The sequence below is a fragment of the Ceratotherium simum genome, chromosome 33 (genome assembly GCF_057802395.1).
Source record: "Ceratotherium simum simum isolate JZ-2026a chromosome 33, ASM5780239v1, whole genome shotgun sequence".
In the NCBI taxonomy this organism is placed as follows: Eukaryota; Metazoa; Chordata; class Mammalia; order Perissodactyla; family Rhinocerotidae; genus Ceratotherium; species Ceratotherium simum.
Window position 1 is genome coordinate 23651486 of NC_141932.1, and position 27784 is coordinate 23679269.

The 27784-nt window shown below is 44.4% G+C and overlaps 1 protein-coding gene across 11 annotated transcripts in view; it reads right to left on the reverse strand.

Moving 5' to 3' along the window:
* Nucleotides 1–27784, reverse strand: part of SIPA1L3 (signal induced proliferation associated 1 like 3) — a 238611-nt gene that overhangs the window by 187641 nt on the left and 23186 nt on the right. For 5 of the 11 annotated variants that reach the window (XM_087421818.1, XM_087421808.1, XM_087421814.1 and 2 more), the window contains exon 2: nt 17674–17856. The exons of 5 other annotated variants lie outside the window; for them this stretch is intronic. The gene's annotated coding sequence lies outside the window, so the exon portion shown is untranslated. Of the gene's footprint in view, nt 1–17673; nt 17857–20185; nt 20483–27784 lie in introns of those variants that run through there. One more of the 11 variants, XM_087421807.1, reaches the window with a different exon arrangement.

The window sequence follows — 27784 nt, forward strand, 5'->3', positions numbered from 1 at the left end:
ATTTCCTTCAATTATGAACGTAGGCAAACACAGTAGTTTTCACCACAACTGTGAATCTGTCACCAATAGAAATCGCAGGTATTTTTTAAATCACATTACAGTTCTCGCAAACATCTCAAAATAGCATTTATGCCCTTTAGTACTTTGAAATTATATAGTTATGAGACCTGTCACTGAGTTTTGCCATACCATATCACATATTTGTTATCTTCATATTTCAAACTGTATTTCAACACAATTAGTTTACTTTGTAATCTCATATGTTTTACGAATTTAAAACTAAGACTGAGAAGTAAATGTCAAAAGGTCCACGGCACACAAATGTTAAGAACCTCTGCCCTGTTCTTCAAAAAGTTAAACATAGTTATCACGTGACCCAGCAACTGAAAAATATGTTCACACAAAAATGTGTACAGCACCATTATGCATAATAGCCAAAAAGTGGAAACAACCCAAAGGTCCATCAATTGGCGAATGGATACACAAAATGTGGTATACCCATGCAATGGAATATTATTCAGCCACAGAAAGGAATGAAGGACCAACACATGCTACAACATGGATGAACCTTGAAAACGTTATGCTAAGTGAAAGAAGCCAGTCACAAAAAGCCACACATTGCATTATTCAACTTACATGAAATAACCACAAGAGGCCAATCCATAGACCCCTCCCTCCCATGGGCCAGAATGCACACACGGTGATGGCGGGAGTCACCACGGACCATGCAGATGAGCGCAACATGCCAGGAACGGGGAGCAACAATATGGCAGGAGCCTGGGTCCCCAAGACTGTGGAGCAGCCTCGTCAGCCCTAGGCTGCTCACTCTCAAACTGTTTCTTGAGAGGGAAATCAACTGCTCTCTCGTTTACCCCACTGCTCTTCTGGGTCTGTGACAGTGGCCAAACCTACATTCATCCACTACCCAAACAGAAGGTTAAATTAGGTGATCTGACACTACAGCATTTCTGCTTTACCCGTTGACTGCCGAGGCTAACTCTTCCATGAGATGCACCTCCACATCCTCAAGTGTCCCCACCCCTGCCTCCTGCAGGCTGTCATACTAGTTTGATGACCTTTCCACTCTGCACTCAGTGGCTGACTGCGGCTTTAGGAGAGAAGAAAGTGACCTGGGAAAAGGTTTCCGCCTGCAGGATGCTTGATGGATGGCAGAGCTCCAGACGGGGTCGGTGGCATGGGACAGATCTTGGAGGTACTTGAACAACCAAGTGTTAAAACGCTGGACCTCAGCTTCCCACTCCCCAGCCTCCTTAGATACAAGAGACTAACAGGCTACTTAAACATGCGTGTTAATCATTCGTCTCTAGGGGCCGGCCCCGTGGCTTAGCGGTTAAGTGTGCGTGCTCCGCTGCTGGCGGCCCGGGTTCGGATCCCGGGCGCGCACCGACGCCCTGCTTCTCCGGCCATGCTGAGGCCGAGTCCCACATACAGCAACTAGAAGGATGTGCAGCTATGACATACAACTATCTGCTGGGGCTTTGGGGGAAAAATAAATAAATAAAATTAAAAAAAAAAAATCATGCGTCTCTAGTTAACATGGTGAAGTTTTTATTGTTAGGAGATGTGCCATCTCAACTGGCCCCAAGACTCCAAAAGTAAGGTCACTTAGGGCATCATTAATACCAACAGGCCTATAAAAAATAGGGCTAAAGCATGCATTTCATTTAACCTACCACTAAAACTTTCACTTTGAAATTTCCCTGCCAGGGTTTTTAAAACTTCCGGCCAGTGGTTTTTTCCTGCTCCAGTTCAATGACAGGCTAACCATAATTTTAAATGAGCAAACCATTCCACTTCAAGCACATTCATTTAATAAAGATGTTTTTTTTTCCTTTAAGCACCTAGTATGTACTGGTGATGCAACGGGAGGAAATAAATACAGGCCTGGGCTTGACTGCCTGGGACTTACAGCCCAGTGGGGAAGACAGACATTAAACATGTGAAGGGAAACCCAACGTATAATTAAATATTGTGATAAGTGCTCTGAAGCTTTGCCAAGCGAGAATAACAGGGGGCCTGGTTTAGATTCAAGATGCTCCGGGAGGGCCTCTGGGAAGAGCTGATATTTAAGCTGCGATTTGAGGGATAAGAAGAAGACTAGGAGAACAACTATCAGGAAAAGCATTTCAAGGACAGGGAAGAGCACATACAAAGGCCCTGAGTAGTAAAAGAGCTTGGCTTATTTGAGAAAATGAAATACAGGCTGGTGTGCAGTGAGCGAGGCTGGCAGGAGCTGCATCATGGGGCACTCTGTAGGGCAAGAGAAGGATTTTTGAATGTTAAGTTCAGGAGTATAGCAGTAGGTAACTGTTATTTGTTCGCCTCTGGCATCCACTGTCTCTTTTCCCACAAAGCACCTTATTTTCACTTGGAGCCCAGATGGCCCCCACTTTCAGGCCAGGAGATGTTTATGGGGCTCCGGCCCTGACCCAGGCCTAACAAAGCCCTTCAAAGCATCCTGTCTTCCCCTGGTCACAGCGATGGTAATACTTGCACACGTGACCTAAGTTGGCTCACAGTGAACTTCACAACTTTTGTAGAAGTTCCCACAGAAAAAAAAAAGGGCTCTCTCCCTCTTTTTCCACTGGCCTTGAGCCTTATAATTTGAGGCTAGAGCTGTTGCAATGATCTTACAATTATCAGAGAACAACCAATTCAAGACTGGAACTGTGATAAATATATATTTGCTCTTTGTCCCCGGCTGCTGACACAGAGCTTCTAAAACCCGTGGAATTTCCTGAATGACGGGGGTGATAGGACATCGCATGTTATTCACAACAAGCCCCTTCAACCATACCTGAGTTTATGCTAATAAAGTGACTTTTGGCTGGGAGGCCCTTAGAGAGCTTCAGGATGTGGGACCCAGGCATGATTAAAGGGTTGGAACCGTCAGCCCCACCCCTCGACCTACAGGAGGGGAGAGGGGCTGGAGACTGAGTTAATTACCAATGGCTAACGTTGGATCATGCCTGCACAAGGAAATCTCCATAAAAACCCCTAAACAAGAGGTTTGGAGAGCTTCCATGTTGGTGAACACGTGGAGGTGGTGGGAGGGTGACACGCCTGGAGAGGTCGTGTGCCTCTCTCCCCATATCTTGCCCTGTGCATCTCCTCCATCTGGCTGTTCCTGAGTTGCATCCTGTATAAAAAACCGGTAAATGTAAGTAAAGTGTTTTCCTGAGTTCTGTGAGCCATTCTAGCAAATTATCAAACCTGAGGAGGGGGTCACTGGAATCCTCAATTTATAGCCAGTTGGTCAGAAGTACAGGTGACAAGCTGGGACTTCTGACTGGTGTCTGAAGTGGGGGCAGTCCTGTGGGACTGAGCCCTTAACCTGTGGGGTCTGTGCCAACTCCGAGTAGTCAGTATCAGAATTGAATTGTAAGACACTCAGTTAGTGTCTGGAAAGTTGGAGAATTGGTTGGTATGAGGCAAAAATCCACACATTTGGTGGCAGAAGTGTTATGGGTAAAAACAGCTCAGAGGAACCAACGAGAGATCAAGGAGAAAAACTCAGCATTGGTAATAACACTATTCGAGCCCTGGATCAAGCTGCATTTAAAGCAGATTACCCCTGGACTTCAGCTATGTTAAGACAATAATTTCTCAATTTCCTTCAGCCAGTTTGGGTTGGGTTTTCTGTTACTTGTGACCCTGAGATCCTGGCTGCTAGAAACGGGAAACCACTAAAGGGTTTACACGTGGGGTATGACGTGACTTCCTTCTCCCTTTTTGGAGAAGGGAATGGAGGGGTCAAGAAGAGAAACAGTGAGCCAACAGGAGGCTACTGCAATAGTCCCACTGAGAGATGAGCTCATCAGAGCCCATTAACAAGACTGACTAACATCTACTGAGCAATGACCACGTGACAGGAACGGAGCTAAGTGCTTTCTGGTGTGAATTAATAACCCTAGTGCATGGGGAGTATTATCAGTGCTATATTTTTCTGTCACGGGTTGAATAATGTCCCCCTGCAAAATTCAGGTGGTGAAGTCTCAACCTTCAGTACCTCAGAATGTGACCTGACTTGGAGACAGGGTTGTCGAGATGTAATTAGTGAAGTCAGAATGAGGTTATACTGGAATAGGGTGGGCCCCTAATCCAATATGATTGTTGCCCTTATAAGAAGGGGAAATTTGGCTATAGATACATGCACAGGGAGAATGCCATGTGAAGAGGAAGGCAGAGACTCGGGTGCTGCTCCAACAAGCCAAGGACCGCCACAGATCGCCAGCAAACCACAGAAGCTAGGAGTGAGGCTCGGAACAGATTGTTCCTCAGGGGCCTCAGAAGCAATCAGCCTCACTGACACCTTGATCTCACACTTCTAGCCTCTAGAACTGAGGGACAACACATTTCCGCTGTTTAAGCCACCCAATTTGCAGTACTTGGTTACAGCAGCCCCAGCACTAACAGTGTGAAGGGGAACCTGAGGCCCAGAGGGGTGCGGTCACCTGCACCACACTCCCCAGCAGCGGTGGAAGTGCTGGGTCTGTGTACCTTGGGAGGCCGCACTTCTAACCACTGTCCTGGTCCTCCAGCCTTGTGGGAACTGCTCCGCCCCCCAACCTGGGTCTAGAAAAGTCCTGAGCCCTCCACATGCCCCTGTTCTCGACTGCATCTGCCTTCCCCTCCCCCAGTGTCTGGGCAGGTGTGGAGAACGAAAGAGAACAGATACACAGGTGCAGGCCTCTGGAGGTGGCACAGACGCGGGACAATCCTGGACGGTATTCTGAGCAGAAGAAAACACTAGAGGAGCGTGGAGGAGGATCAAAATCACCTCCCCACCCCAGATGGCTGGCACGATGAGATCCAGCCCCTCCCTCCCTCCCGCAGCAGACTGGAGAACAGAGCCGGCCCCAGATGGGTAACGCAGGGGGAGGTGGGCTTCTGGCAGGAGTTGTGCACAAGACACAGGAACGCTCCAGGATCCCAGATCAGGAGTCCACAACCCACCACGCCAAGCTGGTCAGATGACATTCCTCCAGCCCCCACGAACCAAGGCCCCGTCGCGCTCCACACACGGAGGAAAGGGAGCTCTGTCCCAACCTGTCCTTGCCATCATGAGCAAGTCGCTGCAAAGCATCCCTCGCTGAGCCAGAGCAGGTGGCACATGTGACTGGCAGAGGCCCACGGCCACTGTGGTAAGCTGGGATGGGCAAAGCCTGCCAGCTCCCTGCAACGCTGGTTCCTCCTCCTGGGAACCTTTCTTCTAACAGATCAGTGTTTCAGGACCAGGGCTGCAGTGGGCAGCATCGAAATCCAAGTGGAACTGAAAACCAATTAGCACTTATTTCGGGAAGAACAGTGAGCCATGGATCACCCAGCAGGGGAATGCGGGACTGTGTCTAGACCAAATGGTACCAACAGAGGGTGGAGAGCTAGCCCAGCACACACCTGGGCCACGAGAGACCAGGTGTCAAGTCACAGCTTGCTGATTCCCACGTGCCCATTTCCCCAAAGGGCGCCCCCGCAAGAGAAGGAAACTTGGCAGGTGCTTCTGAGGGGGGCAGGAGGTGGCAGCATCCAGATGCACTGAAGGCATAGGCACAGACTGGGTCCCTAACACGAACCTTCAAGGGACGGGGCCTATTACAGAAGGACTGAAATGGCATTCAATGTCACCCAACACATCCGATGACATGACATCAGAAAACATTCCAACTACAATTAAGGATTCGGAAATGCAGGCACAGGGGATGGGGGAGGGGGAGAAGACAGCCTGCTGCTGTGTTCCTCAACTTTCCATGGCAAAAAGTTAGGGAGAAAATATGAATCTAAATGTTTAAAACATTTAAAAATATAAGAACTGACAAAATCATAATCACTGTGGGACACACACACACACAGACTTCTTTCAGGAGAGTAACAGATAAAGTTGGCCAAAAATAAGGCTAGAGAGAATTTGAATAACACAAACTAGCAACTTGGTTTTAAAGGTTTATATAAAACTCTCACCAGAAAACAGATGAGATTCAGTCTTTAAAAAATATCCATTGAATATTCACAAAAACTCATCCTATGTTAGGAAAAGAAAAAAAAATTATAAATTCCCCAAAAGAGAATTTTTCCTATCACAATACTCTGACTCTAATGCATTTAAACTAGAAATGAAGAACAATTTTGGAAAAGGATACAGAGAAATCTAACTCAGGGGTTCTCCACCTCGGCCACCTGTCATGACTACCTGGGAGTTTAACAGACCCTGACGCTCAGACCTCACCCCAGACAGTCTGACTTCACTGGACTGGGCATCTTATTTTTCAAAGTCTATCCGAGGATATTAAGAAATTACTATTAATTGTTTTAGCTGTAATAACGGTATTGTGATTATGTTTTTAAAATGAGACCTTCTCCTTCTGGAACTATATCCTGAAATATTTGTGGGTGAAAGGATATGATGTAGAATATTTGCTTCAAAATAATGGGTAGGGGGGCAGGCAAAGTCAGAATATAAAGGAGAGAAGACTGGTCAGGACTAGATAATATATGCTCTACTTCTATAGGTCTGCAATTGTTCATAATAATAAAGAATAGACTGTAAGAAACAAAAAACAACTTAAAACATTCCCCAATGGATCAGAACCGTGCAGCTGGGGTTACATATTTGAAATTTGTAAATACTTCTGGGTGTGTCTTAAGTTAAAGAGGAAACCAACAGTCAAAAGTGCCAACCAGGCCTCCGGAAAAGGCGAAATGAGCTCAGAAAATTCTTTCTCCCGAAAATCAGCAATGAAACCGGACAAAACCGTGATACATGACCAGTTGAGGACTCTAGAAATCAACCAAGGCAGACAACAACCTGAGAAGCATTTATTCCAGAAAAACTGCTAAACTTCGTGGAAGAACAGTGGAAGCACGCGGCACTTAACTGAGGTTGTTCCCATTCCACACTCGTCACATGCCTCCATCACATGCTCCTTCAGTGCTGTACTCCACCAAAGCACAGAGCAAGCCATGAAAACTTCGCTGCTGGAGGGGGCTGACTTGACCCAGAGTAGCGCAAGGAAAAACACCACGTCCCTGGGCCTTGGTGAAGCAGCAGCAGTCTCAGTGGCAAACAAATGGGAGAGACCAATGTCACGGCTAGCCTGTGGTTACAATCTGTTGGAGCAAGCCACAGACCCGCGGTCTAGCCAGAAATTCAACAGGAAGACCCAGAGAGTGAGACAGCCATCCTGGGCCTTGGTAAGCAGCCATGCATCCTTCCTGGTCTGGAAGAATGTATGTATACACAAGGCTGCACCACGCAAGCTCCGGAGAGACTAGAGAGAGGGCCCTGGCTACCCACACCTCCCTGGCTGAACATGAGGCCTTGAGACTGCAAAGGAGACACCAGACGGCCAGGCAGAAAGCAATAGCTGGGGCGGATGTATAAACTGCTTGAACTTTGAAAATATTCCCCATCCCACACAAAGATCCACTGACAAAGGTAGAAGCCTCACTGGCTGCAGGAGCTTCAGCACAACCTCTGGTCAACCACCAGCTGATCACTACACCATGCTGAACCAAGGGCAACCCCAGTAACTTATGCTCGAAATTAAAACAAGAATTTTTTTAAAAGAAAACAGCAGAGACATCAGTCTCCGGTCTCCACACCACAGGAGAGAAAGACTCCAAAGAATTAGCCCAGGAAAGTCATTAAACAAATAAAACAGCTTAAAAAGCAAAATAGTAACAACAATGGCCTGGAGGGAAGGATCAGAATCCAGAGTTGCTACAATACAAGATCTAAAATGTGCAGTGTTTTTTGTTTTTGTTTTGTTTTTTTGTGAGGAAGATCAGCCCTGAGCAAACATCCATGCCAATCCTCCTCTTTTTTGCTGAGGAAGACTGGCCCTGAGCTAACATCTGTGCCCATCTTCCTCTACTTTACATGGGATGCTGCCACAGCATGGCCTGACAAGCGGTGCGTTGGTACGCGCCCGGGATCCAAACCCAGGCCGCCAGTAGCAGAGCACACGTACTTAACTGCTACACCACGGGGCCGGCCCTAAAATGTGCAGTTTTTAAGGACAAAAAAAAAAAAAATGTGGGGGCTGGCCCCGTGGCTTGGCAGTTAAGTGCGCACGCTCCGCTACTGGCGGCCCGGGTTCGGATCCTGGGCGCACACCGACGCACCGCTTGTCCGGCCATGCTGAGGCTGTGTCCCACATACAGCAACTAGAAGGATATGCAACTATGACATACAACTATCTACTGGAGCTTTGGGGAGAAAAAGGGAAAAAAAGGAGGAGGATTGGCAATAGATGTTAACTCAGGGCCGATCTTCCTCAGCAAAAAGAGGAGGATTGGCATGTATGTTAGCTCAGGGCTGATCTTTCTCACAAAAAAAGAAGAAAAAAAGTTAAAAAAATGTGACAAACTACGAAGTAGTCAAGTGTGACCCATACTCAGGAAAAGAAGCAGTTAACAGAAACTGTCTTCAAGAAGGCCCGGAAGTTGGACTTAGTAGACAAAGACCTCAAATTGCTACTATAAATATGTTCACAAACTAAGGGAAATCATGTTTAAAGAATTAAAGTAGAGATAATAAAGAAATAGAAATTTTTTAAAAAAAGAAATCCTGAAGTTGAAAATTATAATAACCGAAATGAAAAATTCACTAGAGGCACTCAACAGCAGATATGAAATGGCAGAAGAAAGAACCAGTGAGCTTAAAGATGGATCAACAACTTTATCCAAACTTTACCCAAATCTGAAACAGAAAAAAAGAAGAAAAATAAACAGGTTGTCAGAGAATGTGGGATATCAACATGAGCATAATAAAGTCCAGAAGAGGAGGAGAGAGAAAAGCGCAGGAAAAAAAAAAAAAACCTGAATAAGTAATGGTCAAAAACATCCCAGATTTGATGAAAAACATTAGTCTACACGTCCAAGAAGTCCACAGAAGATAAATAAAAAGAGATTCACACCTAGACACAACATGGTCGAATGCTGGAAGACAAAGACAGGGAGAAAACCTTTCAAGTAGGAAGAGGAAAGTTCACATGCACAGGAGGCATCAACGCAATCAAGAGCTCATTCCCCACCAAGGACAACGGAGGCCAACAGGCATCAGGATAACATATTCAAAATGCCAAAAGAAAAACAAAACCTGTCCAACAAGAATTCTCTATCCAGCAAAACTATCCTTCAAAAATCCAGGTGAAATAAAGACATTCCCAGATAAACAAAGATGGAGAGAATTCACTGCTTCCAGATTGGATTTGCAAGAAATACTATAGGAAGTCCTTTAGGCTGAACGGAAAAGATGCCATATGGCAGCTCCAACTGACAAGAAAAAATAACACCAGAAAAGGCAAATACATAGTAAATATAAAAGCCTACATGAATATATATTTTTCTTTTCTTCTCTCGACTGATTTAAAAGATGTAAGATTTCATAAGAGCTCACAAAACAATTATAAAACTGTACCAAGGGGCTTGTAACATATAAAAATATACATGGCAATAATAACACAAAAGAGGGAGGAGGAAATGGAGCTATAGTAGAGCCAAGTTTCTATATTTAACTGGAACTAAATTTTAGTATTAATCTGAAATAGATCATGATAAATTAAGATGCATGCTGTAATCCCTAGAGACCTACTAAGAAAATAACAAGAGAAAGAGTTTGTGGGTTTTTTCGATGGGAAATAGTTGCTCTGAGCTAACATCTGTTGCCAATCTTCCTCTCTCTTTTTTTTCCTCCCCAAAGCCCCAGTACATAGTTGTATATTCTAGCTGTAGGTCCTTCTAGTTCTTTTATGTGAATTGCAGCCACAGCATGGCTACTGACAGATGAGTGGTGTGGTTCTGCACCCGGGAACTGAACCCAGGCAGCCAGTAGCAGAGCGCACGTACTTAACTGCTACGCCACGGGGCCGGCCCGCTGAACTTTAACCACGAGGCCATCAGGGCTGGCTAAAGAAAGAGTTTTTAAAAACCCAAGGAATTAAGAGGAAACACTAGAAAATATGTACTTATCAGAAAAAAGGCAGTAAAGGAGGAATAGAGGGAAAAAGAAAACAAATGGCAGATGTTAACCCAAACATATCAATAAACAGATCAAACGTGAATGGATAAAATTCATGCTTATAAAGTGGACAATTCAATGGTTTTAGTATATTCACAGAGTTGTGCAACCATCACCTCAACCTAAGCTTAGAAAATTTTCATCACCCCAAAAATAAATTGATAAAAGCAGTCACTTCCCATTCCCCCCTCACAGCATCCCCAGCCCTAGGCAAACACTAATCTACTTTCTGTCTATATAGAGACTCACTTACGGTGAACATTTCCTATCAATGGAATCATACAATATGTGGTCTTTTGTGTCTGGTTTCCTGCATTTATCATATTGTTCTCAAGGTTCATCCATGTTGTGGTATATATCAGTAATTCATTCTCTTCTATGGCAGAATTACACATTACTGTGTGTATATACTGAATTTTGTTTATCCTATCATCAGTTAATGGACATCTGAGTTTCCACTTTTTGGCTATTATGAATAACGCTACTATGAACATTTGTGTACTAGCTATTGTGTGGACATATGTTTGTGTTTCTCTTAGGTATATACCTAGAAGTGGAATTGTTGGGTCATAATGGTAACTCTGTGTAACTTTCGAGGAACTGTCAAACTCTTTTCCAAAATGGCTACACCATTTTACAATCCCACCAGCCACATGTGAGGGTTCCAATTTCCCTACATCCCTGACAACACCTGTTAGGTCCACCTTTTTAGTTACAGCCATCCTATTTAAGTGCAATCTCCTTGTAGTTTTTTTTTTTTTTTAATTCCTTTGCCGTTTTTATTTATTTATTTATTTATTTTCCCCCCAAAGCCCCAGTAGACAGTTGTATGTCATAGCTACACATCCTTCTAGTTGCTGTATGTGGGACGCGGCCTCAGCATGGCCAGAGAAGCGGTGCGTCGGTGCGTGCCCGGGATCCGAACCCGGGCCACCAGCAGCGGAGTGCGTGCACTTAACCGCTAAGCCACGGGACCAGCCCCTCTCCTTGTAGTTTTGATTAGAATTACCCTAATGACTACAAATGACTGAGCATCTTTTCATGTGCTTATAGACTATTCATATATCTTTAGGGGAAAAATTATCCATTCAAACTCTTTGCCCATTTTTAAATTGAGTTATTTATTTTTATATTGTCAAGTTGTAAGAGTTCTTTGTGAATTCTAGACACAAGTCTCTTACAAGACATATGATTTGTAAATATCTTCTCTCATTCTACGGGTTGTCTTTTTACATTCTTGATGCTATCCTTTGAATCACAAAAAATTTTTATTTTGGTGAAGCCCAATCTCTTTTTTTTCTTTTGTTGCTTATACTTTTGATGTCATATCTAAGAAACCATAACCTAACCCAGGGTCACAAAGACATACTCCTATGTTTTCTTCTGAGAGTTTCATAGTTTTAGCTCTTACATTTAGGTCTATCATCTACTTTGAGGTAATTTTTGTATATGGTGTGAGGTAAGGATCCAACTTCATTCTTTTGCATGTAGATATCCATTTGTCCTACCTATAGTATTTTTGTAATTTCTTGTGAGACAAATTATTTCAAAATAAAATGTAAAAGACATTTTTTAAATAATTGAAATGATACAAAGAATGTTATCCCATTACAATGAAATTAAATTAAAAATCAACAACAGAAATAAATTTGGTAACTCTCATAAATATTTGGATTAAACAAGATATTTTTAAATAACTCATAAGTCGAAGAAGAAATCATACGGGAAATTAGAAAATATTTTGAACTGAATGAAGCAAAAACACAACATTTATGGGATGCAGTTAAAGCAGTATTTAGAAGAAAATTTACAGCTTTAATTGCTTACATGAGAAAAGAAGAAAGATTTCAAATCAATAACTTAAGCTTTCACCTGAAGAAACTAGAAATAGAAAAGTAAACTAAATGCAAAACAAGCAGAAAGAAAAAATATTAAAGGACAGAGCAGAGCTCAATGAAATTGACAGTATGGAAGTTTCCTGAAAAATTAAAAATAGAACTACCTTACCATCCAGCAATTCCACTTCTGGGTATCCATCCAAAGAAAACAAAAATACAAACTCAAAAAGATATATGCACCCCCATGTTCACCGCAGCATTATTTACACTGGGCAAGATACGGAAACAATCTAAGCGTCAATCAACGGATGAACAGATAAAGAAAATATGGTGTGTGTGTATATACATAGAATGGAATATTATTCAGCCACAAAAAAGAATGAAATCTTGCCATTTGCAACAAAATGGATGGACCTCAAGGGCACTATGCTAAGTGAAGTAAGTCAGACAGAGAAAGACTAATACCATATGATCTCACTTATATGTGGAATCTAAAAAACCAACCAAAGTCACAGATACAGAAAACAAGTCAGTGGTTGCCAGAGGTAGGGGGTGGGAGATGGGTGAAATGGGTGAAGGTGGTCAAAAGGTACAAACTTCCAGTTAGAAAATAAATAAGTCATGGGGATGTAATGTACAGCATGGTGACTATAGTTACCAATACTGTATTGCATTTTTGAAAGTTGCTCAGAGAGTAAATCTTACAAGATCTCGTCAGAAGAAAAAAATCTGTAATTATGTACGGTGATGAATATTAACTAGACTTATGGTGGTGATTATTTTGCAATATGTACAAATATCAAATCATTATGTTGCACACCTAAAACATATAATGTTCTATGTCAATTATACCTCAATTTAAAAAAAAGAAATCAATGAAATGGAAAACCGACAATACAGAAAAGTCTATTAAACTAAAAGACTGTTGATCTTTGTTGAAAAGATCAACAAAATCCTTTAGCCAGACTAACCAAAAAGAAAAAAGAGAGAGAGAAAAGATAGAAATTATAAGGAATGAAAAAATATCCCACCTTACAGAAATTAAAAGGAGTGTAAGGGAATACTATGAACAACTTTCATGCCAACAAAATGGTCAACTTAGATGAAGTGGACAAATTCCTAGAAGGAAAAAAACGAACAACAGTGACTCAAAAAGAAAAAAGAATCTGAATAGATCTAATAAGACAATGAACTAGTAATTTAAAATCTTCCCACAAAAAAAAAGCCCAGCCCCAGATGGCTTCACTGGTGAATTCTATGAAAGGCTTACAGAAGAAATAATACCAATCCTTCACAAATCTTTAAAAAAATATACAGGAAAGGGGCCGGCCCGGTGGCGTAGTGGTTAAGTTTGCATGCTCCACTTCAGCGGCCAGAGGTTCGCAGGTTCAGATCCTGGGCGCAGATCGACGCACCGCTTGTCAAGCCATGCCGTGGTGGCGTCCCATATCAAGTAGAGGAAGATGGGCACGGATGTTAGCCCAGGGCCAATCTTTCTCAGCAAAAACAGGAGGATTGGCAACAGATGTTAGCTCAGGGCTAATCTTCCTCACACACACTCTAGATATATATAGGAGGCAGGGATACTTTCCAACTCATGCTATGAAGCCAGTATTACCCTGATATCATACCCAGATAAAGACATCATAAAAAACAAACCAACTATATGTCATCATCACTCACGAACATACACACAAAAATCCTCAACAAATATTAGCAACTGAATCCAGCAACACGACCAACAGGGATTTATCCCAGAATGCAAGGTTGGTTTAACATCTGTAAATCAATAATATATCATATTAATAGAATAACAAATGAAAAGTACATGATAATCTCAACTCACACAGCAAAAGCATTTGACAAAATCCAATACCCATTCATTGAAAAAAAACCAACCAAACAAAAACCTCTCAACAAACTAAGAGTAGAAGGAAACTTACTCAACTGGATAAAGGGCACCTACAAAAAAAACCTACGTCTAACATCATACTTAACGGAGAAAACTAAACACTTTCCCTCTAAGATTGGGAACAAGGCAAGGGTGTCCACTGTCACCATTTCTATTCCGCACTGTACTACAGGCTCTCATGAATTCAGTAAGGGGAAAAAACTTTTAAAGTTAAACGCAGTCAGATTGGAAAGGGAAAAATATAACTGTCTCTATTTGTAGATAATATGATCTTGTATATAGAAAACCTTAAGGAACACATACACATGCATACACACACACACACACTACTAGAACTATAAATGAATTCTGCAAGGTCACAGGATACAAACATTGATATAAAAGGGTCATAGGAGATAAACATTGACATAAAAATTAATCATATTTCTATATACTGACAATGACAATCAAAAAATGAAATTAAGAAAACAATTCCATTCATGATAGCATCAAAAAGAATAAAATACATAGGAATAAACTTAACAAAAAAGTGTCAAGACTTGTGCACTGAAAAGTACAAAACAAACCTGATGAGAGAAATGAAAGAAAATCTAAATAAATGGAGCAGCATTCCATGTTCATAGACTGGAAGACTATTGTAAATACAGCAATTCTCATCAAACTGATGTATAGATGCAACATAACTCTATCAAATCCTAGTAGGCTTTTGTGCAGAAATTGACAAGATGATCCTAAAACTCACAAGCAAATGCAAAGGACCCATCATAGCCAAAATAATTTTGAAAAGGAACAAAGTAAGGACTTATGCTTCCCAACTTCTCAACTAACTATAAAACAATAGTTATAATAATTAAGATAGTGTGGTATTGGCAATAGGATAGACATTTAGATCAAAGGATCAGAAGTGAGTCCAGAAATACATCCTTACATGAACAGTCAACTGATTTTTAACAAAAGTTCTAACACCATTCAATGTGGTAATATGGTGTTTTTTCAACAAATAGTGCTGGGACAATTGTATAGTCACACGCAAAAAGATAAATTTAGACCCTCACCTCACATAATGCACAAAAATGATGTTAAAATGGATTACAGACCTAAAGGTAACAGCTAAAAGTATCAAACTTTGAACAGAAAACATGAGAAAAATCTTTGCAATGCTGGATTAGGTAAAGAGTTCTTAGACATGACACCAAAAGCAGGTTTCATAAAAGAACAAATTGATAAAGTAGACTTCATCAAAATTAAAAACTTGTGCACCTCAAAAGACATCGTTAAGAAAATGAGAGGAAGGCAGGACGGAGGCAGAAAAAAAAAAAAGAAAATGAAAAGACAAGTCACAGACTGGGAGAAAATATCTGCAAATTATAATATCTAATGAGTGACTGTTATCCAGAACATATAAAAAATTCTTACAACTCAATAAGAAGATTAAGAAATGAGCAAAAGATTCAAAGAGACATTTTACCAAACAAGATATACATACGGCCAATAAGCACATAAAAATATGATCAACATCATTAGTCATGAGAAATGTGAATCAAAACCACAATGAGATACCACTGCACATCCACTAGGATGGCTATAATAACAAGCATTGGTGAGAATATGGAAAAACTAGAATCCTCAATACATTGCTAGTGGGAATGTAAAATAGTGTGGTCACTTTGGAAAACAATTTGGCAGTTTCTTAAAAAGATAAACACGGAGTTAACAAATGACCAGCAATTCCACCCCTAAGTAGAAATGAAAACATATGTACACACAAAGACTTGTACACGAATATTCATAACAGCATTACTCATAATAGCCCAACACTGGAAACAATCCAAATAGTCATCAACTGAGGAACAGACACACAAAATGCAGTATACCCATACAACAGAATATTATTCAGCCATAAAAAGGAATGAACTACTGATACATGATACAACATGGAGAACCTCAAAAATGTTATGCTTGGGGGCCGGCCCCGTGGCTTAGCGGTTAAGTGCGCGCGCTCCGCTGCTGGCCGCCCGGGTTCGGATCCCGGGCGCACACCGACGCACCGCTTCTCTGGCCATGCTGAGGCCGCATCCCACATACAGCAACTAGAAGGATGTGCAGCTATGACATACAACAATCTGCTGGGGCTTTGGGGGGAAAAATAAATAAATAAATAAAATCTTAAAAAAAAAAAAAATATTATGCTAAGGGACAGAAGCCAGGTGCAAAAAGTTATACCTCAATAAAGGTGTTTAAAAATCGCTAATTATTTGGAAATAAATGATTCATAAGAAATGACATCAAACCCTGTAGGGTATGGGGGGAGTGAATGGGGTGTAGGGGGAAAGAAGCAGGAGAGACGTGGCTACGTAATTTTAAGTTTAAGTTTACTCTATGTAGGGTATTTCAGGGCCAGCTAATGAAACAATGTTGGTGACAATAACAGTAACAACCCACTACTGATTATGTACAACACAGGCTCTGGCCTGATCCCTCCCATGCAGGAACATCAAATCCCCATGTCCCCAGGAGCTCACTACTATAACCACTCTTTAATAACAGGGTTAGCAAAGAGCGGAACAGACACTGGAACCCAGGCCAGCACCTCAGTCACCGAGCTCATCCTCCAACCCCCACTGCAATTTGCAGGACGAAAGGAATAACCATCTATTCTCCTGTCATCGTTGTCAACCGTAACAAAATAGCACTTACGTTTCCTCCCTTCACTGTGACACAGTGCTAACTGCTTCACACAATTTATCTTATTCAAACCTCACAGCAATTGCATTAGTTCTGATTCATCTTGCAAGAACAGAGTAGAACCTCACCTCCCCACCACTCTGAAGTTAACTCTGGCCATAAGATCTGCCCTGGCCAATGAAATGTGAGCAGAAGCAATGCGGGTCAGTTCCACGTGGGATCATCTGAGAGCTGATACACAATTCCCCATCCTCTCCTTATCGCATGAGTGAACCTGTTCCAGGTGGTGGAACCTGGGCCCCTGAAGCAGGATGACGTAGAGCAGAGACCACCACCAATCTATGAAGAATATGGGGTATTAACGAGAAATAAATCTGGAGTCTTTTAAGGCCACTGAGATATTAGGGTTATTTGTTACAGCAGCATAACCTGGCCTATCCTTACAGACTCAGTACCCTTTGAGTTAATCCTCTCCTTACTAGGAAATTAACTGAGGCTCAGATACGTTAAATGATGTGTTCAAGAACATACTGTTGAAAGGTGGCAGAAGTGGGATTAGAATTTAGGTCTGTCTAATTCCAGGGCTATTAAATGCTGTCAATTCAATCACTACCCTGAGCTTCCTCCTAATTCACTCAACATTTTCTGAACGGCTCTTTTATTAGCCACTGTTAGTTTGGGGCACTGTTGGTTTAGGGGAAGAGAGGTGTTACAGAGTTTAACAAACACCCCACCAGTAATAACAACAACTAACATTTATTGAGGGCTTATGGGCCAGGTGCCACTGCAAAGAATGTCATCCAGGTTAACATTTTTCCCCAGTAAAATGCCTCTTTGGTTTTTAATACCCAAACTTCATGGAGTGTATATAGTTCTTGATGCATTTTCACCTTATTTTTATATGGGAAAAATTTATGCTCTCAAAACTCATTACAACATTTTTAATGAAATGACGAGCAGGAAAAGTCTCAAGGTTCCATTGTAAATACAATTAGTAGATGGTGAGAAGCATGTGCGGACATGAAACGGCTGACCAAGGTGAACAGAGGTGATGCGAGTTCAGAAGTTGTTGACTGGAGGGGAATCGTGGTGTTCAGGCATATGCAGCAGCTGTTTTTTAGCCACCATATTAATTGTTTGGTGATCAGGAAGTGATGTTTTGAGCATTTTACATCCGAACATTAGAGTCTGTTGCTTACCTCTAGGAGATGAGCCAGTCTAAGCCAGTTGGGTCAAGGGGACAGGAGAAGAGACCTGCTGGGGCTTCTGGAGACAGGTGCCCGGCTTCCTGCTCCTCAAGACACTGTCCTGTCTGGCCAGGATACCCAGGGCTGCTGGAGTGCTCTCGGGACCAGGCTAGGGCTGCACACAGGAGGAGAAGCCTGCAGAGCCAGGAGGTGAAGATAATTGAGTCCGCAATAATGGCGGTGGTGAACCAGTCAACCATCGCCGTAACCCACCTTACGGCTGGACTTGCTGCTCTGGGAGAGAAGAAACAGCCAGATTCCTTAAGTTAATAGTCTTCAGGCTTGGATGTGCTTATGCGTCCCCAAGGGTTTATGGAGACTTTCAGTGCATCCAAGATGTTCAGATCCTCAACTGCCCAAGTTCCCCTTCCCAAAACTGAGCTGCCTGCGAACCAGCCCACCTTCTCAGTTGCCCATCCCCCACTGTTCAACGCCCACCTCTTCCCAAGGAGCACTGCCCAGGGGGTGTGTGAACCTCTAGGGCTCCAAACAACAGAAAACATCAAAATACTGGTTTCAGGGAAGTAGTCTTTAATGAATAATAAAGCCCCTTAAGCCCCCAGACTTGTCTGTCCCTCCCTGACTTACACATCTTTCTGTTAAATATGAAACTTGGCTTTAAAACAGGATATTTGGCCCATGCTGGGATCCCCTAAATTCAGAACAGTCAAAGCAGGATCGTCAGTGGCCCTGATTCATTTAAATGGAATGTTTTGCAGGACCACCAAATTTCTTGAAATCTATCAGAAAAAATTCCCAGGGAAAAATTTATGTAACTTCTTTCAGATGCTGTGTGCTTTATTCCACAGGGTAGTGAAAATCTGTTTTATCTAACCATATCATAATATTTATTTCAATTACAGTCAATCTTCATCTTATCTCATCTCACAAAATATGTACTATTTTCTTTCTCCCACAAATAAGAAAAATTTAACATTACCACAAAGTGATTTTAGATATTAGCTTTATAATGTACAAGGAGGTACAGCTTATGAAAATTCTTTTGAGAGGAGACAAACAAAAATATGTAAAGATGATCAGTTTAAATGTGAATAATCCTGGGCAACCCACGCCCTAATTCCTGGTAGCTGAGCTACAGGAACTCCGCATGGGGTCCAAATCCTGGGGAAAAAAGACTTTAGACAATGACTAAAGTCACACGTGCCTGGGGTTGGAGCCAACAGGGCACTCGGTCAGGCTCCACACCCCCTGCCAGCTCTCAGGGGCCTCACAAGCAAAGCTGCTACAAGACAGTACTTGAAAAGGGATTTTCTAGCCCGATGGGTCACCTCAAAAGATTCCCTTTCACTCAAGTAAAAGGTCTGTGGCTCTTCCTTCACCTCCAAGTATGGATACACACACACACACACACACACACACACACACACACACACGAGGGAAGCATTTATCATAAATGACCTCAGACTAAATCAGGGACTAATCACCCTCATGAATATTTTCCACTACTACCAAAGTTCTTCAAGAGCATCATTCTGAATCTGAGGCCATATTTCAGCAGGCACTATATCCAGCTCTTTCCCAAGTTACTGGAGGGGTTACACTCTGATTAAACCATTACACTCATAAAACTCACATATCTAACCAAATTTCTCCTAAAACATGATGTGGTGTGCAAAGGCAAATGATGTTCCAGAGAAGAGCTTGATTCAAACTCCACTTTCATTCACTTGAGAGAGACCAAGGCCGTAGGCTGGGCATGACCCCTGCACTTGATCACAGTGCTTCTCCAACTCTGAGGTGTGCCCAGTCACCCAGCATGCGGCTCAAAACCCAGACACCCAGGCCCCAAATCAGAATCTCCAGAGTTTGGAGCAGAGCCGCTGTTTTTTTTAACAAGTTCCCCAGGTAAGTCTGTTGTTCACTTCAGTCTGAGAACCGCCACTCAGAAAAGTCTAGCAAAGTGTTTCTCAAACATCTGATTCACACAAATCATTTGTGGAGAATTTTTTTTTTTTTTTTGTGAGGAAGATCAGCCCTGAGCTAACATCCGTGCTAATCCTCCTCTTTTTGCTGAGGAAGACCGGCTCTGAGCTAACGTCTATTGCCAATCCTCCTCCTTTTATTTCCCCAAAGCCGCAGTAGATAGTTATATGTCATAGTTGCACAGCTTTCTAGTTGCTGTATGTGGGACGCGGCCTCAGCATGGCCGGAGAAGTGGTGCGTCAGTGGACGCCCGGGATCCGAACCCCGGCCACCAGTAGTGGAGTGCGAGCAATTAACCGCTAAGCCACGGGGCCGGCCCTTGTGGAGAATTTTTAAGATACAAAGTCTAGGGCCCACTAAAATTACTATATTACTTATAGGACTCTTTTGGTTGCAAACAGCAGAGACCCAACTCAAATTGGCTCAAGAATTTAAAAAAGCAATTTTTCGGCTCACGTTACTGAAAAGTTCAGGGATTATTCCCACTTCCAGTTACCCAAAGAATTTTTCAGGAACCTACCATTTCCATCTCCGTTCTATCTGACCCTTTGGGCAAAGATGGCCCCCAGCAGCACCTCAGCAGGAAGCAAGCAACTCTTTCCCGGAAGCTCCAGCCGAAGATGGGGATTAATTCTGAGGGAACTGATATGACTCGTGAGCCTCCCTGAGCCAATCACTGTGGCAGGAGGGCAGAACCACGTGAACGGCCCAGGCCTGCTCCTGAGGCGGCTCCACATCCAAACCACAGGACCAGCATGCTCCACGAAGGGGACTTTTTTTAAAGTTGTTCTTTTCCTCCTGTTTCTAAAAGTTCATTCTAGAAAATGTGAAAAACACATAAAAGTATAAAGAAGAAAATGGAAGTAATCAACAAACTAAATCATCCTATGAACTAAAGTTTTTAGAATTTTTAAATTCAAAATTGTGCATATGAGCATTGATTTTTTCTTTTTGTGAGATCAGCCCTGAGCTAACATCTGCCAATCCTCCTCTTTTTTTGCTGAGGAAGACTGGCCCTGAGCTAACATCCATGCCCATCTTCCTCCACTTTATACGGGATGCCGCCACAGCATGGCTTGCCAAGCGGCGTGTCGGTACGCACCTGGGATCCGAACCGGCGAACCCCGGGCCACTGCAGCAGAGTGCACACACTTAACTGATTGCACCACAGGGCCGGCCCCGAGCACTGGTTTCTTGAACAGAAACCTATTCTGTACAACGAAGTGTCTCATTATGGCTGAGTCTTCATGACAATACCCCCAAATTGAAAAAAGATAAATGTGTTAGTCATTTTTATCATTATTTGGCCAATATTGGTTTGAATCCCCCTTTCCACAAATTTGTTCTTGTTTTTAGTACCTACAGAAGTCAGCGGGTGTTTCCTAAGAACAATGATATTCTCTCATTCACCATACAATTATTGACATCTGAAAGTGACAGTGATACAATCCTGCTACCTAATGTACAGTTATCTATTGTATAACTTACAAGACAACTTATAACTTATAAGATACTGTTATCTCATTCCACTCAAGGGCAGGGCTCTCAGCTGTCTGATTCACTGCCACATGCCCAGTGCCTGGAGTAAGTAGTGTGGCACATACAGTGGGGCTCAGTAAATGAGTGGACTGGATGGTGAAAGCACAGTTCCTAGAAGGAAAACCCCAAAAGAACAGTGAATGTTGCTGGGTGGCCAAACCAGCCAATGATCTGCTGCACCTGCCCAGACAGAAGCTCCAGGAGTGAGGCCAGAGAATCCCAGCTGTTTACAAGGTTCGCCAGGTGATGCCAATTCCCAGCCAGGTGTCAGAGTCACTGTCTGGGGAATGGGTATGACCAGACACAAACACAACATTCCCTGAGAAGCCATCTTCCAGATCTGTCTTTCACAAGAGAAGAAGCCTGATGAAGGTGAACATGTCTGCGCTCCCACTCGGCACTGCACCCCAGGGGCCTGGGAACAGACGGGTCAGACCTGGGTCCTGCTCTCGCAGAGGGTGAAGACGTGCTTGCAGGGAACCAGTGCTACACCACGCACAGAAGGGCCTTCACAAGTCTTTGTGAAGGAGGGGAGGCAGGTCCTAACATCACCCTCGCCATCAGCTCACACTCAGGGGCGGTGATCAGGGGCCAGGGCTGCACGGAGCCCAGCACCTGGGATCTCTTCAATTTCCACAATCACCCCAAACCTCAGACAACACACACACATCCAATCAACAAGCCCTGTCAGCTTGTTATTCTCCCTACTGTGCTGAGGAAGAAACCAAGGCTCCAAGAGAAGTTACCTACTTGGTCAAAGTCACAGAGCTGGTTGGTAGTGGAGCTGGGGTCAATTCCGGGCTCTTATTCCCAAGTCCTAGCTTGAACTATGGAGCGCTCCCCAGCCTCAGGAAGGAAAAACAAGGATGATGATGACCAGTGCTTCCTATGTACCAGACGCAGACTATTTAATGCTTTTAATGGCCCCTTGAGGTAGAAACCTGTATCATCCTCATTTTACAGGTGAGGAAACTGAGGCCCTGAGAGGTGAAGTGACAAACCTGAGGTCACACAGATAGCGAGTGGCTGAGCTTTGAATCCAGCCATCTGGCCCACGTTTAACCACAATGTGATGATGCTCCACATGTAAGAAGAAGAATGACGCCCTGGGCCAGGAGGGCAAAGAAGTGGGTGTGCCGGGCTTCTGAGAGGCCCTGTTTTATGAGATGTGTGTATGTTGTGCTTACTAGATGAGAGGCAGCCATCTGACCAAAGCCGGGCCAATCAGACCCCCCTGTCCTGGGATTGAGACAGGCAGTCAAGTCTTTGCTGGTGGCTGGGACCTGGAGACCATAAAGGAAGGAGCTATGGGACAGCCAGTGCCTGGAGAGACCCAGAGAGAGACAGAAGCAAAGAGGCAGTGGGGGGAAATGGAGAGAGAAAATTGTCTGGGCCCTGGGCCCACTGATCGTGACACCAGCAGAGGATGCCTGTCCCAGGCTCCAGGAGGCAGCTCAGAATTCTTTTAGGGTCAGGTGGATCTGACATGGGTTTCTGTTATTTTTCAACCAGAAGAACTTGGGCTAAGAACTTCCCACCTGGCTCCCTCTCTGACCTCATCTCCCACCCCTCCCTCCTTCCCTTCCTCACTGCCCTCTGGCCACACTGGCTCCTTGTACTTCTTAGAACTGCTCTGCAAGCTCCCGCCCCAGGGCTTCTGCATTTGCAGTGCTGTCTGGAATGATCTTTCTCAAATGTTTCCATGACTGGCTCCTTATCTTTCACGTCTTGTCCAGACGTCACCTCTTCAGAGATGTGCCCTGATCACCCTGGCTAAAACAGCAGCCTCTGTCACTAGAGCTCTCCTCTGATCTTCATAGCACACGTCACTACTTAACATCACATTCTTTATCTGTTTGTTTCATGTCCACATCCCCTCTCGAATGTCGGCTCCAAGAGTGTGGGGATAGCATCCATCCTGAGCCCTGCTGTGGCCCCAGCACTGTGTGCCGTGTCGTGGGTGTTCAGGAAATACCTGAGTGCTGCCATCTGCTCCCACACCCTCTAAGCACATCTTCTGGGACCTTCCTCTCTGCCCTCAGAAACAGCGAAAGGGGAAACAGAGAAACAATGACTAACACTTATCTGAGTGTTTCCTAGGTGCCAACCACAATTCTAAGCCCTTTACATGGATCATTTAATCCTCACCCAGGGCAAGAGCTTAAACCTAGGGTAAGAGCCGTTATTACCGCATGTCACAGAAGATGAAGCTGAGGCACAGAGAGGTTAAGTCACTCGCCCAAGCCCACACAGCCAGGCAGAGGCAAAGCTGAGACGTGAAGCCGGCAGTCTGACGTCAGACCTCATGAGACCCGGGTGGGCAACCAGTTCCACAGGCCCAGCAGCCCGCTCTGAGGCTGCCCTCTCCATGTCTGGGTTCGCTGTGCAGGCTCCTTGCGGAGCTGCCACAGCCCGGCTACTGGACTTTTTTTTTTTCATATTAATCAAAGCCCCAGAATGTTGCTTGTACTCAAGTTGTCACCCCTGATGCCAGCTTCTTCCCTGGTTTGGCCCAGCCACGGGGACAGAGGAGTCCTTCACTGACATCGCCACAGAGTGGCCACTGTGGACTTCATAAGGGTACCCAGAAAAAGCCTAGCCCTTGCCTAACCAGGCCCCCATCGAGAGGGGTCCTGCAGGACAGAACATCTGGGGCACCCACCCCTGTCTGTGACCTCCACTGGCATTTCACAGGGCCATGCAAGTCCTGGCAACAAGGCAGGGAATAGGCCTGAAACAGACAAGCAAACAGAGGAGCCATCAAATGACTATTACTAGTGGCCAGAAGGAAGGACTGCCAAGAAACTGCAGGAAAAGCTGCAGAAAATATATTAGAAAGAAGAAGGCGGGTTACTGAATAAATCCACAATATTCCAAGTCAGACCCTGCCTCATCCACAGTGTGAGACGTTAAGCAAGGAGGTCCCCTCCTCGTGCTGCAGCTTCTCTCTGGGAATGGGGATGCTGCTTCACTCAGTTACGGTAGGAGATTGAAAGGGAGACATTAAAACATTAGACCGGGCCTGGTTCACGCTAAGCCTTTCCAGTGAGTGGCAAAAGATGGATTAATCAATATTACCGGGACAACTGGTTAACTCCTGGCAGGGGGTAGATGGAAGGTGGGTTTAACAACTTTATCCCACACCTAACGCCAAAGAAAATTCCAGACGTTGGATGTAAAAAATGAAGCCATAAAATAACCAGGAAGCAAATATAATATTTGTCTCATCTTAAATTCAAGGCCAGAGCATACAAGCAAAAAAAAAAAAAGCCTCAGTATGATGTTTCATAACATTAAAAAAATTAAAAGGTAAACAAACTAGGAATATAAATTTACAACATAAAACAAAATGATTCATACCTTCAATAATGTAAAGATCCCCTACAAATCAGTAAGAAATAAAAAATACCTCCTAGAAAATGAGAGAACTAACAAGGAAATACAATGGTTCACAAACAGATCCGGGAAGACCAGTCAGCAATAAACACCCCAAGTCTTTAAACATATTTATACACTTTGTAGCAGTAATTGCAACTTCAGGGCTTTGTCCTAGGAAAAATCTAAGAAGCAAACAAAGGTGTGTGAGATGTTCAGAGCTATAACAACGAAAGTTGGCAACAACCAGTATGTCCAACAACAGGGCACTGATGGAGGGACCACTGAAGTCGTTAGCGAGAACGCGACCGACCTTGACGCACTGCTCTGGGGCGCCCTTCCAGATGGATTACTAAAGGAAAGTGCAGTGGGCAGAACAGCATACCTGAGAGCGTGTCTGTAAAACCATCCACATGCATACGTGTGTGTAATAAAAATAGCTAACGTGTGAGTGCTCCTCACCTGCCAGGCGCCACCCTGACACACATTAACGAATGAATCCTTCCAAGCCAAGAGGTTAGGACCATCACTACCACTTTACAGATGGGGAAACTGAGGCACAGAGAGACTCAGTAAAGGCCCAAGTCAGTAAACAACAAAACTGGGATTTGAACCCAAACACGGAGGCTCCAGAGCCCAGGCTCTTAACAAACACAATCCACCGCACACACAGCAAGGAAGGGCGTCTTGACTGTATCTCTGGGCAGGTGAGAGACAGCGGAGGGCCAGCTGCCAGGGTCATGATGGGAACGAGGAACTTCCATGCTTTACCTGACACACTGCCCTACTGTTTGAACTGTCTGGCAACCAGCGTGGCTTCTGTAAGTTTTACATCAATAAAGACTGTTTTTAATAGAATTTTAAAAAATCAATCAATATAAAATTTTTGCCACGCAATCTAAACACAAGCAGGAGCAGGCAAGGATCAGCATCTGTCAGTGGCCCTGAAGGGGGGGCAGGGAGCAGCGCAGGACCAAACTCCAGACCACCATCCCCCCGAGCCACATGCAGAGGGAAGGGGGGGAACACCTCTCCCTAGAGGACAGAGTGCAGCCCTCTGGCTGGCTGAGGTATCAGATCCGACACACGCCCCACGGGGAGTGAGCTCCCTTTACAGGTGGGGCACTGGAGGAGGAGATAAGAAGGATGTGATGGGCGAGGAGACTTGTGGCCCAATCAGTTAAGCAGGCTCAGGAGCTCCAAGTCCCGGGCCTATATACACCTCATCTGGCCCACGTGTCAAGTTACGTAGCAGGTGTCAGCGACCAGAAAGTTCCTGCTTTCTACCCTGTAATAAATACTGTAATAAAAGGCACGTCTGGATCTCGGTTAGCGGGGACAGTGGAAGGGCCACGGGCGTGGACTTGAGCCCCTCCCCACTTCACAAATGTAGGACACGGACATTCGGCTTCTCCTGGGCACAGGCTGTGTCAGCATCGTTTACTAACAGCTGTGGCTGGAGTCAGAGAAAGGGAGCAAGGTCGGACTGCGGGTCGGGCTAGCCAAGTTCCAACCCCAGCCCCACCAGCTGTGTGACAAGGATCAAGGGCTTCACCTCTCTGGGCCCGGGGTCTCATCTGCAGAAGAGGGAAGAAGAGTCCACTGTCCTGTAAGGATGTGTGTGAGCAGGACACCTCGGCCCACGTTAAAGGGGCCCGGGACCGTTACCACTGCCACCAAACCGGCAGACCGAAGCCCAAAACCCCTGAAGATCTTTTACCCCACTCACCACCCACTCTGACCAATCCCTTGTAAAGTTCCGGCGGGTCACGCACTTCTCTCAAGCACCCATGCCACCACTCTGGGCTGGCACCGCACCTCCCTCCTCACTCCAGTACTGGCTGCCCCCCTCCTGCCCCCCCTCCACTCCCACCTCCCATCTGTGCTCCTCCCAGTAGCCAGAGGGGAGGAGAGAGCCAACACTCAGAACCAAATCCCAGCTCTCTTCCACGCTCCCACCCCGCCCACCCCTCAACCTCATTCTCCGACGCTCCAGGCGCACTGGCTACGCTGCTGTTCCTTGACACACCAAACTCACTCCTGTCTCTGCAGCACCTGCTGTTCCTTCTGGGAGGAAGGCTCTTCCCCCAGATCCTGCACAAGGCTGGCACCTTTGTATCATGCCAGTCTCAGCTGACGTGTCCCAGGGAAGCTCTCCTCCAACACCCCAGCTGTCAGCCTCCCACAGCCCCTCCACCTTCCAGGTGGCTCTCTCACCCTTCTGCTGTCAAGACTCCATTGCATCATTCATCCCCACCTGAAATTATCGTAGCAATCTGTTTACTACTTTATCATCCGTGTACTTCAACCTGAACACACACTCCAGCAGAATAGGCCTTCTCAGGCTCTGACCCCAGCACTGGGAACACACTGGATGCTCGATAAATATTTGCCAAATGAACAAGTCAATGACTGAATGAATTAATGAATTCTACATCATTTCACATCAAATCTTCTCCCCCTCAGAGGGAATAAATATGTTGTAATCTCCAGAAGAAAAGAATGCCCTTAGGGAGCGTGCAATATAATGCATAACCAATCCCAAGGCATCCAAATGATTTCAAGCATGCTGGTGTCCTAAAGAACTTATGACCCAGACAGCAGTGGCTGGGGTCGGAGTGGCCCCCGGCCAGGCTACTGGAAGGACCAGCCTCTCCAGTGGAGCAGAGCCCTTTATTCTTTTGTCTAGGAATGGAGTTTCAGATCAGAAGAAATTCAAATGCTCAAAACCCTCTTGCCCCAAGCATAAAGGTTTAATCTCCTGGCATGGAGTGAGAACTCTTCAGAGGCTGTAGGTTTGAAAATACAGGGCCAGGGCAAGAGAGGAAAAAAATGGAAATGTCAACAGCTGAGAACCGTCTCTCCCTGGTTACACTGAGTGACGAGCACGCACAGGGCTCTACCTGGTCAAATGTAAGGCCTGAGGCAGCCCTGCCCACACAACAAGATGACTGACCAGTTCTTCCATTTATCCCCAAATCCAAGACGGGGCAAGACCAGTAGCTATCGAATGAATGAACACAAAAACAAGGAGAGAAGACTCAAATCACCGAAGGAATAATCAGATTAGAAACCGCCAGCCCAATTGTTCGATACTCATTTCTAATGTAAACAGAAGTTCAAAAGAGTCAGTCCCCTCAGGATCACTGAATAATAGATGAGGAAGGTTTCTCTCTAGAGGAATATTCCAGCTAATACACGAAGA